Source organism: Trachymyrmex septentrionalis, unplaced genomic scaffold (assembly GCF_001594115.1).
Source record: "Trachymyrmex septentrionalis isolate Tsep2-gDNA-1 unplaced genomic scaffold, Tsep1.0 scaffold138, whole genome shotgun sequence".
NCBI lineage: Eukaryota > Metazoa > Arthropoda > Insecta > Hymenoptera > Formicidae > Trachymyrmex > Trachymyrmex septentrionalis.
In genome coordinates, this window is record NW_017304522.1 from 335,076 (window position 1) to 348,775 (window position 13,700).

The 13,700-nt window shown below is 36.8% G+C and overlaps 1 pseudogene; it reads left to right on the forward strand.

Moving 5' to 3' along the window:
* The first annotated feature begins 383 nt into the window (after window positions 1-383).
* On the forward strand, window positions 384-1,259 carry LOC108745341 (annotated as a pseudogene).
* Window positions 1,260-13,700: the final 12,441 nt, after the last annotated feature.

Consider the following 13,700-nt stretch of genomic DNA (forward strand, 5'->3'; position numbering starts at 1 on the left):
GTTCCACCTCGTGTTCGATTTGTTTGTGCGTGATCGACGTCCTAGTTATTTCAAGAAACTTGCTTAGAATCTCTTTGTATGGGTAGTCGTCGGCCAACACTGTTAAACGAGGACTAGTTTTGTTGACAAGTTGAGCAGAGACTTTAACAAACGTGTTACTATCGATCAAACGCTTGTGCCATATGTCAGGCAGCAAAGAAAATTACTAGAAAATCTGAGCCAATAATGAAGGTGTCCACGTCGGCGATTATAAAAGACCATTGAAAAATATAACGGAATCCCAAATCAAACTGGAGTAATTTTTGTCCATAGGGATGATCGTTCCGTTTGCAGCGTAGACTATCCGATCGCTAATGTGAGTACGATTGCGCCTTGAGACAGGAATGGTCAAGATATCCGCTCCAGTGTCCACCAAAAATTTGATGTCGGTGACACGATTTCTGACTATGAAACGGCAAGCTGCCACGGCCAAATTATCTGCTGCCGGAGATAGTTCAACCTCTAGTTTTTCTGTTTCGCTGGCTTCCAACTGCAGGGTACACTTGATAGCCTTTCCGCCAAGTCGATGATATCAGGACTTGCTCTCCGATTGTGATTTTGAACGGTTTCTGCGATGAGAATTCCGCAAGGCCTGTGACTTGCCATGCGATAAATGAGTTTCCAATTTCTCCACCCTATCTAGAAGCGCGGACATTTGCGAAACTGCCGAATTGGCTTGTGTCGGTGTGATTGTTGTGATAGCGTTAACGCCAGCGAGTAACACATCTGTTATTCGGTCTACTAGTTGCGATAGCTCTTCGAGTTCGTGCTTGGTACCTATTAATATAGTCTGCACTTGTTGTGGTAGGCGCTGTAGCCCCAAAGATTTAAGCACTTTTTCTGACATGTCGTTTTGCGCGAGATCTCTCATCCGACGGAGCAATTGCGACGGACGGCGGTCACCTAGATCAACTTTGTTTAATAACTTACGCAGCTTATTTTTTTACGGCGCTATCCACGAAGTTCTTAATTAATCTGTCTTTGAGCGCGGCGTATCTATCCGTCGCGGGCGGATTAAGTACGATATTGGTAACTTCGGTCAAAGAATCATCGTTAAGGCACTGTATCACATAATTGTATTTCGCCTCATCTACAGTTACATCCGCGATGAGGAATTGAGTTGTTATTTGTACGAACTATAAGTTTGGCTTCAATTTCCAGAATGGCGTGGATCTGATTCCAACTCGCGTAAGTGCAGGCACTTCAACTGTACGCGATGATGCACCGCTGCCCTGATTATCCGAGGGAGGATCGCTTGAGTCACTAGCCATATCTGCGGCTTGTTAGGACGCGCGCGTTAGATTAAATGGAACGCTACGCAATCACGTCGGAGTCACCAATCTGTGGCTACGTTGTGATAGCTGTGCCCAATGTGGCGCCGAGCGTGTCTGAGCGCCGGCGATGAACATAGCGAAGGATAATTGGCGGGAAATCATTAAGTTTGCAAAGAAATGTTACTCATTGATTCTGACTCATATGCCATGAGGCGGTTTAATATAAATTCAAATAAAATTGAGAACATACAGGGGATCAATTCTGTATCTTGAAACGAGATAAAAATTACAAAAGTGAACAAATTTACTAAATGTTGACCAATGAAATTATCAATATTCTAGTAAATTCGTTCACTTTTGTAATTTTCACCTCGTTTCAAGATATAGAATCGATTCTCAGATTAAAAAAGTAGAGACGTGATTACGTGCGTATGATGGCTCGGATGCCGGCATCGCATAGGTTAGAATACTAGAAATTAAAAAAATCTATAATATTAGCATTTATCTGCCGACGCGAGCAATTACTTAATGACATGAACAATAACCGATGTCAATCTCGTAATGGACATAAAGGGATGATTAATCTAAACATAAAGGGATGATAAACCGACCTTAAAAGTTGCAACATACACAGTGGCCTAGTTTCCACCAAGGGTTTAAACCAGATCAAAATATAAGAACCAACCAACTATAGTCGAATATTCCCCTGTTACAATCGAACAACAGGGGAATGCTCGACTGTAGTTGGTTGGTTTTTACATTCTGATCTGGTTTAAACCCTCGGTGGAAACTAAGTGTCCACTTGAAATATTTCTAATAACGTTTTTCATTGGCAGAGCTGGTGCGCACTCAGTGCACTTTAAATTTGTATACAAATCGACATAAAAATGTACGTTTACTAAAATATTTAATAAAAATATAATTTAATAAAAATATAGAAACGCATTAAACCATGCGAAATCCTCAATACATTTCATTCACGTTTGCCAAGATGCTCCGTTTACGTTTTCTAGACTGCCTAATTACGTTCCGTGTCTTTAATGTTTAGTTAACGCTTCCTTTACGTTGCATGTTCCAATTTTTGCTTCCTACAGATTTTATTTACGTTTCTGTTACTCCCTCCTTACACTTCCTTTACACTCCAATTAACGCTTTATTGACACTCATTTTACGTTTTATTTTCATCAGGAGTTAAGCCAATAATATGATAGCTTGTACTAAAAAATAATATCAATGTTGCTACATTCAATTCGATAACTCCATACAGCAATTGCTTCTTTTGCTGCCATAGAAAGGCTGTTTTCAACTTTTAGTGCACCACAAAACTAAGAAACAGGTTAGACACAGAAAAAGCTTCAAAATTAGTAACAATTTTGAAGGCATTGAATCAAAACACTAATTTAATTATACATGAATATTGAGAATTGAGACTGAGACTGTATAATCTGATCTTTTTTAAAAGTTTTTATGTGTACAGTTATAAGTAGAAAAAAATTATTACTGAATGTAGTTTACATTCCGTTAAAAGATTAACAAATTTTATTTTCAAAGAACTGGAAAGGATACGGGCAGTAAGAGTCAAGCATAGAAGACGTCGCGCAAATAATATATCTATGAAGTGTGAAACTTCTTTATTCACTAAAACGCTTACATGTTTCGGCTCACTTTTGAGCCCTCCTCAGAGACAACACAAACTAACATAAATATACTGTGAATAAAAATTATTCTGTCATGGTGAACTTCTCTACCTCGAGAATTTAAATGCCAAATTGCAGAATTAAACGCCAAAAAGAATGAAAGAAAAAGAAAAAAGAAAAAAGAAAAATGAACGAAAAAAAAGGAAATAATGAAAATATCGAAATAGAGAATATGAAAAACTAATTTATCAAAAACTTTAAAATTATAATTAATTATCCCGCAAATGAGGACGTTTACCCTGATCACAAATCACAAACTATAAAATATTACTATGAATTATTCAAAAACCGGTTCTCGATATTTTGATTAGTCAGTATCAGACACTCCTGATGAATCAGGAGATGCACTCAACTTGCAGATGGATATGGAGGGGCTTCCCAAGGCCCCCTACCTCCCGATCATAAGCTATAAAGGCTTGAGTTGTTGTCACGTCGGTCAATGTCGTTCGTATGCAGTAATGAGTCTTTCTGGCGAGATTTTTGATTACTTTCCAACTTAACATTTTTATGGAATTGATTAGTGTAAAATTTTTCCATTTGTAATCTTGAATAATATTAATTACAACTAAAAGTGACTCACTGCGTCTGATATTGACTGGCTAAAATATCGAGAACCGGTTTTTGTATAATTCATAGTAATGTTTGCGATATAGTTTGTGATTTGTGATTAGGGTGAGCGTCCTTATTTTCGGGATATAATTAATTATAATCTTAAGGTTTTTGATAAATTAGTTTTTCATATTCTCTATTTCGATATTTTCATTATTTCCTTATTTTCGTTCATTTTTCTTTTTTCTTTTTCTTTTTAATTCTGGCATTTAAATTCTTGAGGTAGGGGAGTCACTATGACAGGATAATTTTTATTCAGTTTTTTTATGTTAGTTTGTGTTGTCTGTGAGGAGGGCTCAAAAGTGAACCAAAATATTCGTAAGCGCGTTTTAGTGAATAAATTTGACTCCTACTGCCCGTATCCTTTCCAGTTTTTTTATTTATAAGGAGTCTTAGTTAGTTTGATTTATTATACAAATTTTATTTTATTATTTATGTATTTATAGTCTGTACTAGTACTAGCAGTAGTATATACATAAATTATAAATAAATAAAAAAATTGTTTGTAACATACACATATTGTTTTGTGACGGGTGGCTGGTGTCACCTTGTACGGAAGGCTCGCTCGCCAAGGCGGCGTGTAATAAACGATGACTCTCTTGATTGTAATAAATTAGATTTTATTATAGAGTTGAATTCAGATTTGTTTAAAGCGGGCGATAAGCGATGCTCGTAATAATAATATTGCGACAATTGAAGCGTTCAGTTCGATGCGTGCACAGGTAATTCGCACTTGGTACGACGTTGAGTAATTTCGTGTTCGAAAAAGTGTGTATTGCAAGCAGTGACGAGACCGGCAAATCTCGTCGAAAACGCCGGTAAGTCTCGCGCACTGAACGGTCTCGCGGTATGCCGCGTATATCGATCACGTTATGTGATAGCAGGCAGTGGTGATACGCGACGACAAGTCGATTCGCACTTAACTTTCGCGAAGATGCGTTAAGAGCGAGGAGCGATATCTGATGTACGATTGATCGGGATCCAGTGGCGAACTCACGATTCTCGGAGCGTGTGCGCGATGAACGGTTTTCTGGATTTGCGCAAGAGGGGTCGCGTGCCATTTGAGACAAACAGCGTGATTAGCACAAGATCGAGGTATGCTCGTGTTTTGATCGCTCGACGAGCTGTTTGCTTGCCCCAAGAATATGAAAAGATTATAACGATAATTCCGGAACACATACAGGGTGCGGCAGAGAAACTTACTTTTTTGAAAAACGCGCCAAACGGCAAGGGGTGAAGGTAGGAAGCTGGGAGGGGGTGCGTCCGAAAGGATAGGTCCTCAATTTTTGTTCCCCCCACAGCCAGTCTCGATCATGCTTTGGACAAGAGAGCATCGCGCATTTGCCGTCGGGCATACTTTGGTAATGGCCGCTCCATTGTCGCCACTCAACGTGCCTTTCGAGCGCGCTTCATTATTCCTATGGGGTTATTTGAAGTCTATTGTTTACAACGATCGACCAGAGACCCTAGCTCACCTGAAGACAAACATTCGGAACGCCATCGCCGAAATACCGGTGGACATGCTTCAGAGAGTGACGCAAAACTTCAGAAATCGACTCAATCAGTGCATAGACAACGGCGGCCGTCATTTGATAGATGTAATTTTCAAAAGTGCATGAAAAAAAATTTGATGAGGTGATCTGTAAGAGGAAAAAAGAATTATACCGATATCTGCAATAGTTTCGTTTTTATTAACCTTTAAAAAAAGTAAGTTTCTCTGCCGCACCCTGTATTGTTTTTTGTTTCTCTTTTACAATTCCTTTTCCAAATCACATATTTTAATTGCAATGTTTTTAAACAGTTTTAATTAACAATAATTTGAAATTATTTAAAACAAAAGTGTTTTAAACAATGCCCAGTGTTCAAACATATTTTAAACAAACTGTTTTAAACGTTTTATTTAAAACATAACAAATGCACTTATTTATATGATCTGCAAAAATCACAAATGCACTTATTTATATGATCGTCAAGGACAATGCGTCAAGAACAACACAGATAAGCAAGAACTGCAATATTTTATAAAAATTGCAGTTTCTCTGTACAACGTTCCAGGGCGGAATAAGATAACGTTCTTAATCGATGCTAAATATGATCGTTATCCGGAGTGATAAAAGAAAAGCTTAAAGCTGCTGTGAGTATCATTTTAACCACTGATGCTTGGATGGAGACTATGAATACCATTGGCTATTTGGGTTTAACTGCATACTTTTCAAATGATGATAAAATAAGCTTTATAACAATTGGAGTTATTGAATTAGATGAATTGCTACTTATTTGGGAGGAATGCTTTCGATGACCTGCAATGAATGGAATATACATTTATGTAAGGTTTCAGCTGTGATTACTGATAATGCTCTCAATATTTGCAAAGCAGTATATGATGTATTTGAGAAAGAAAAACAATTAAGTTGTTTCGCTCACACATTAAATCTTGTTTCGAATAATGTTTTTGACGAGAGTTTAAAAGACTTATTAAAAGACTCATTGAGTTAAAGTTAAAAACATTGTTACATGTTTCAAGCAAAGCGTAATGAATTGCGCGAAGCTCAATCTACTAATTTGTTAAAATTACTACAAGATGTTTCAACATGTTGAAATTCAACATTCTGCATGCTTGAAAGATTTATTATATTGATAGAGAGTGTTTCAAATTGTTTAATAAAGCTTCCAAAATTGCCAGAAATATTATATGTTAACAACATTTGAAGTAGCCTCGTTGAATGAAATTATGAAGATGCTTAAACCATTTGAATTGGTATCAAAAGAAATTTGCGGGGAAAAATCTGTAACGTGCAGCAAAGTTATACCAATGGTAAATGCTTTGCTTCATGAATTACACACGTTAAATCCGTAATCAGATCTGGGCAAAGATTTAAAACTGAAGCTTATCACTGAACTTCAAAAGCGATTTCATAACATAGAGTCTAATCCAATGTTGTCCATCGCCACAATATTAGATCCGCAATTCAAAAGATTACATTTTTGCAAAGCACTGGCTTGTTTTGACGCGATACAATCAATCAGTTATTTAAGGTACAGAATCCAAGTACAGCAGTATCGAAAACATTGTTCCGAATATAGATATTAATAAAAATAAGAGTTATGACATTTGGAGTTTCCATCGCACTCTGGTTGAAAAATCGCAAAAATCAAATCAGGTAATTAAACTGTTTGGAAGTGTCGATTTAGCATTTAGGCAGTACTTAAATCTAAATGTGATCGACATAGAAATACTTGAATATTGAGAGAAAAACAAACACTGTTTCCCTAAATTAGCCGGGATTGCAATTAAATACTTGTGTATTGTTGCGACTTCAGGACCATATGAAAGAATATTTCCATGCGCGGGAAATATTATGGACCAAAATCGCAACAGAACAGCGCGAACGCCTATCAAAATTACTGTTCCTAAACTTGTTACCATGTTTGCTGTTGACAGTTAACTGACTAAAAACGTAATTTTATAATTCTGTAATAATTTTGAGTCATGATATATGTTTTTATTAGTAAGCATACTTTAAAATGTGTTATACTTTAATTACTTTAGTTACTAAAATTAGTAATTCGGGAAATATATATACAAGGTAGATTTCTTCAAATTGTGTGTGTATATAGAGCAATTATATACATTACGCTGTTTAGAAATCCTGATAGAATATGTAGTGCAATTTAAAACTAATTTCAAAGAAAAATATGATGTAGATCATAAATAAAAAATGCACGCGTAAATATATAAAAATCAATATTTAAAAAATATGATATTAAACAAATCAACATAATATTTATTTTATTTTATGTATGAATGTATAATAAATGACTCTAATAAATGAGTAAAAAATGATTTATTATTTAGGCATCTGTATAAAATTGTAAGAAATGTTTACGAAATTATATGATAGAAGGTCATTGATTGTGTATCTCAACTAAATTCCATTGATCACTTTTGATAAATGAACCAATCAGGTACCAGTTTTACCAGATATTACAGTATTGGCACATCGATACTGAAGTATCGATACTTTGAAACCCGATACTGCAAGAGATCGATAGTTTGATCTGCAATACGAATCGATCTGACAACCAAAAGAATCGTGCATCCCTATGCCGTCGTTTTGTCACTTGAAATTCGGAAAGGTCCAACTACAGCGGAAAGTAGTTAGCAGACGACGCAGACGTATTTCGTCCATAGAGTCGGATGAAACTAACCTTTTTAGCTATTTTTGTTTTCTAACCTTTTTAGCTACTATCGACAGCAATCTATTTTGCAATGTTGCTGACAAAATAATATTTGAGCAGTTTAAACGTACTTTGAAACTCATTCTTAATTATCAGTTTTAAACAGGAATTAAATGTATTAAAAAAACGATTTTATATCAACAATTATAAACCCAGTGACTAGCGATTTGTCGCTTCATGTAAAGGTAGCGGGGCTTTAGCGGCGAGCGTTTTATCGATGACTTTTTTAAACTCAATGTCCACAATGCTAGAACTCGGTACGAGTTCTCAGATCGAGAAATGTATAATCAATCAGCTTACAGTTTTTACGGAAAACCGGCAAGTTGATTGGCTACATATTTCTTAATCCAAGAACTCGGATCGATTTCTATCATCGTGGACATTGGACTTTAGAGGGAAATGTATTACAAAATGGGAGTAACACAAAGACATAGAGACTGTGTTTTAAAATTGACTGCCAATACTGGTAGAAAATCTATAGTGTACGTAACGTAAATTGTATTTTAACGTAATTGCATTTTAAATACTGATAGTAAATTTGGAATACAACCAGAAAATGGACTGCGCGATCCTATGTAAGGATACCGCCCCATGTACACGAAATCGGAATGACGGAACGAATTTCTTACTAGAAAATTGAATTCACTACAATTCCATTCTGTAAGAAATTTCTCTTCCCATAACCGGAATGGAATGGAAACGAACGGAATGTCGCCTTGGTCGCAAGCTAATTTGTTTAATTTAATCAATATTTCATTATTTTAATGCGACTAAAGCAGTAATATGCATAATTTGTGCAATTATCTTATCTATAACATTACTTTGAATACTCAATAATACTGAATTATAAGAGTGAGATATATTTTGTTATCAAATTTTCATTGCATTCCGGCTATATGGGACGGGTAGAAAATATTTTTACGGAACAGAATGACATGTTCAGTTGAATTGCTTGAATCTAATGAGAAGTCTATAATAGAAGTCATAGGATCTTAAATCGTAGAAAATTGACCAATTGATCATAGTCGATTATTCTTGTCATATTTGACTGTGATTGGTTAATTTTCTACGACTTAAAACTCTACGATTGCTACGACTTCTATTGTAGACCTGGCATCTAGTGAATTCATTTCTAGTAAGAAATTCGTCCCATCATTCCGATTCCGTGGGACGGCATCTTAAGTAGTATGGTCGACAAAAAATGAGAGAAAAAGACCGTGAAAGACGGCTGTGGCGACTGCCACCAGAGGTTCAAAGACGGGACGAGCTCGGTTTCGCATAAGCACCTCAGTCACGCAAAGTTCCTTTAAATAAGATAACAACCTAAACTGATCCCAATGCGTTTAAGGCAGGTCCCCACTACATCGCCTTACTGATGAGTCTAGTGGTGTGAGACCAAGACAAAACAACTAAACAACTTCGAGTCTGGCCTCCTTAGTGAGTTTCCCTCTTTACTGACATTTTTTATTACGTAGCAAACGCTACAACGGCCAATCTCCCTCTTATTATCTCTCTCTCTCTCTCTCTCTCTCTCTCTCTCTCTCGTTATATTGTTGAGTAAGAGATAAAGATTGGTCGTTCCCTCTCTCTCATTTTTGTCGACCATATTACTTAGATAGGATTGTGCAATCCATTCTCTATGTTAAATAATAAAGAGCATACAGCCACGATCAAGGATGTAAATAAGTTATATATTATTTAAAACAAATTCATAACAATAAGTAGACGTTTCGGTCAAGATTTGACCTTCTTCAGTATAATAAAAATGAATACGTTAAACATTAAAACTAAATACGTAAGTCAACTGATAAATGTAGTGATAGCAAGTAACAAAAAATTATTATTTCCTTACACAATATAGTAGTAATCGCAACAGATCAAAGTAAATTAAAGTAACAGTTAATTGTTGTCGCGCTATACGAATAGAAAGAAATTACAAAAGTTTTTTTCGTCATAATACAATTAAGAAATCTTCATTTAAAAACGACGAGCCCCACACGAAGAGACACGCAAATACTAAGTTCTATTGTAAAAACAAAAAATTTTTTCAACAAGTAAATTAGATATCGTCGTATTATTGTAAAAACAATCAGATTAAGAAATATGCTCCTGCTTAGATTCCACCCAGAGAATTATTTTAAAAATTTTATTTTTTTGAAAAACCAACTGAACAAACTTACGTGTATCCTGGGGTGCGAAGACTCATCTGTACAACTGAACACTGTGACAATTTTAGGTAAAGAGTGAATTTAAACTGCAAATAACGACAAAAGCCAAAAAACGCTGGTCTATTTATATTATATTAAGAAAAGGAAAAAGGAAGGATAAGGAAAGGGAAAGGAAGGGAAAAGAGTTTAGAGTGGGGCCAGAAACTATTGTTCAAGGAGAGGGGGATAAAGATCTGGAAATCGTTCCGTATCGCTTTGTTTATTTAAACCATTTTTTTGCATCTTAATATTATATAAATCATCTCAGATACTAATCTCTCTCTTTTATAATGAGAGCGTTCCGAATCTAATATTTTAGCGTTATCCCAATCTATCACATGGTCTGTATCAAATCTGTGATTTGAGATAACGGAGTGAAAATTAGTTGGTTTTTTAAATCATTAATATAATATATTCTTTTAAACGCGTCTTTAATTTCCTTTTCGTCTGACCGACGTACGAATAATCATAGTCCTTACAATTAATTTGGTATACCACATTCGAAAGTTCATCTTTTTTTATCTTATCTTTCCCCGTTTTTATAAACCTGTTCAAGTTGTTCATAGGTTTGTATACCAATACAAATTGAAATTTATTAAGAGTTGCATTGAATTTCTCAGACATTTTCTTTAAGTAAGGAATAGTGAAAAATTTTTTCAAGTTCACACGAAGCATGGCAAACGCTCGAACAAATTCACGAGCCCAAATCAAGAGTAAGGATTATGCTATTGAAAAAGGCATTCTATCATCTACAAATGAAAGGCGATAAACACATGTCTGCGTATATTGCCAGAGCGAAGATTGCCGCCACCAATCTCAGAGACGCTGAAGTAAAAGATGAAGACCTTGCATATGCGATACTAACTGGACTTCCAGACGATTATGAAAACTTAAATATGGCTCTAGCGAGTTTGCCGGACGACAGATTTACATCGGCGGAAATAAAGAGAGTTCTGTTAGCTGAATACGACAGACGTCAATCCAGACTCGACGTTAGAACAGATTCGTCAAAAGAGGCATTGGTGATGAACAAAAGAAACGAAGATAAAAAGACAAAGACAACAGGTAACGAGAAATATAAGTTACTCACTTGTTTTAATTGCAGGAAAGTTGGTCACCTTGCAAGAGATTGCCGATTAAGGAAGGACGGACTTCATAAGAAACCTGGCGTTAAACAGGAAAAGAAATGCGATGCACTTCTTATGTCCTTGTATAATGTCGATATCAAAGATACATGGATTTTGGATAGTGGAAGTACGCATCACGTGTGTAAGCAACGAGAGTGGTTCACCAATTTTAAAAAGGTAGATTCCGAGATAATTAATACCGCTGCGGATCCGAATAAACGAAATGGAGCGACGCTACGAGCAAAAGGTGTGGGCGATATACGAGTTTCTAAAAACGACCGTTGTAAATGTAAAAAGAAATATAGTCCTGCGAGATGTTTATTATGTCCCTAATATCAGAAAGAATTTGATGTCGGTCTCACAAATGGAGCGAAAAGGGAAAGAGTTACTAATACGGAACGGTAAAGTAAAAATTAGAAATGTCGCTACCAAACGAGTAGTATGCGAAGCATATAGGCGAAATGATTTATATGTATTAGGTGTCGAGTTGGACCCTGATGCACCACGAGAGCTCATGAAGGAATCTTGTACGTTAGAAATTGATCTGTGGCATCATAGGTTCTGTCACGTCGGCAATAGCACAATTAAGAAATTAGCGGAAGCGAATCGTGTTATCGGATTGGACGACGCGAAGATGGACAGACACACATGTGAAGCATGCTGCATAGGAAAGGCAACGAAGACCGCGTGCGCTACCTTAAAATCAAGACAATCAAGAGAAGTATGTGAACTAATCCATTCGGATCTGTGTGGTCCTATGCCCGTGAAATCAATAGGCGGTAGCAGGTATTTCATAACGTTCACGGATGATTTCTCGCGAAATGTTACTTGTGTATAAGCTCCAAAGAAGAAGTTAAAAGCTGTGTAAAAAGCTATATTGCTAGAATAGAACGCGAAAAAGACAGAAAAGTAAAGAGATTCCGAACAGATAATGGATTAGAATTCTGCAACAAGGAATTATCAGAATACTTCAGATCTGCAGGCATTAAACATGAAAAATCAAACGTGGAGACGCCTCAGATGAACGGGGTAGCTGAGAGAATAAACAGAACCCTATTGGATCTGACGAGATCAATGCTCAAATCGGCACATCTACCTCCAAAATTTTGGGCCGAAGCAGTCACTACAGCAGCATATATCAAAAACAGAGTATGTCATTCAACAATTCGTGATCAAATCCCATTCACCGTGTGGACCGAAAAGATTCCAAGCGTACGTCATTTAAAGGCTTATGGCTGCCTTGCCTATGTATATTCGGCTATGCCACGCGAACGAGAGGATATCGACTATGGTGCCCACAGAAGGGAGATGTCATCATAATAAAGCACGTTAAGTTTGCTGAAGATAAAATAGGACACGAGTGGATCTATAAAGAAGTGCCACAGAGATTCAAATATAATGAAGTTTGGCCGGGCGATGTAGACGACTCGACAACAGAAGAAATGGAGCCCGCACAAAAGCAATTAAGTTATAAGAAGAAAAGTCCACCGAGATCGCCGAAAAGAACAGATGTAGAATTGGGAGATTCTTCGGAAAGAGAGACGGCAGAAGAACGAGAATCGACGGAAACTCCGAGAAGGGGCAGGCCCAAAAGGAAAGCTCGTAATCCTTACGGAAGAAAAGGAAAGCCTAAAGAAACCCAACAAATATGTGAAGAAGAGGAAGCGTCGACGGAAGCAAGTGATATAGAGGTAAACCTAATAGAAGTCAGGGAGCCGCAAGACATTAACGAAGCGCTGGCATCACCGCAATCTAAACAATGGAGGTGCGCAATAAAAGAAGAGGTAGATAGCTTAGTGCAACGAAAAACCTGGGAGATTACTCAGCTGCCTGAAGGGAAGAAATGCGTAGGATGCAAGTGGGTATTCAAACTGAAAGCAAATGCCGATGGTAAGATTACGAGGTACAAAGCTAGATTAGTGGCGCGAGGTTTCACACAACGAAAGGAAGTTGATTATGGCGAAACGTATTCACCTGTGGTAAACTTTTCAGTGATTAGATTACTATCAGCTCTGTCAGTAGAATATCAGTGGCACACCAGACACATTGATGTAAAAAATGCGTACCTATACGGAAACCTGCGAGAAGAGATATACATGGAGTTACCCCCTTTCACGAACGCTGAAAATGGAGAAGTGGCGAGGCTGCTGCGTCCCATCTATGGACTAAAACAATCAGGAAGGAACTGGAACGAAGAACTAGACACTTTTCTGATCGAAATAGGTTTTAAAAGGCTCAAATCTTCAAACTGCACATATCATAAGGAACATTGGCTAATAGCAATAATATACGTAGATGATATATTTCTATTTTCGAGAAAGTCAAACTCGATCACTGAAGTGGTTAAAACCATAACGAGGAAATATGAAGTCAAGGATTTGGGAGAGATACACTTCGCGTTAGGAGTGAAACTTGACTGGGGGCAGCCTGATACAGTGAAATTAACACAGGAGAACTACATTGAATCACTACTTGAAAGAGTTGAAAATATAACATGCGAGAGAGTAG